Below are 333 nucleotides of genomic sequence, written 5' to 3'. Positions count from 1 at the left end.
TGCTACTATTTGTATATCTGTTTAACCTAGAGTATCAATATGAAAAATATGTAAGAAAACAATGTGGCAAAATTCCAATATCTACCCATTCATTCACTACACTTAAGCTACTTCTGCTGTTGGCCTTTCTGGTACTCATGCACTTAATATATCCTGAAAACCATCAACTATTTCCCCAAGCTTTGATTTTCTACACCAAAGCTATCCATTAAACAAAAGTTGTCAAAAGAAAGAAATAATGTATACTAACCCCATACAAATAGACAAGGGATCTTAATTGCCTCTGTATTTTACAAGCAATCACACATTCCTTACATAAATATAATATGTACA

At 31.8% G+C, this 333-nt stretch overlaps 1 protein-coding gene across 1 annotated transcript in view; it reads right to left on the bottom strand.

Moving 5' to 3' along the window:
- Positions 1 to 333, bottom strand: part of LOC119588642 (sphingomyelin phosphodiesterase 4-like) — a gene marked incomplete at its 3' end in the record, with an annotated part of 25,344 nt that overhangs the window by 16,385 nt on the left and 8,626 nt on the right.

Source organism: Penaeus monodon, chromosome 24 (genome assembly GCF_015228065.2).
Source record: "Penaeus monodon isolate SGIC_2016 chromosome 24, NSTDA_Pmon_1, whole genome shotgun sequence".
In the NCBI taxonomy this organism is placed as follows: domain Eukaryota; kingdom Metazoa; phylum Arthropoda; class Malacostraca; order Decapoda; family Penaeidae; genus Penaeus; species Penaeus monodon.
This window is presented reverse-complemented; position numbering and strand designations above follow the sequence as displayed.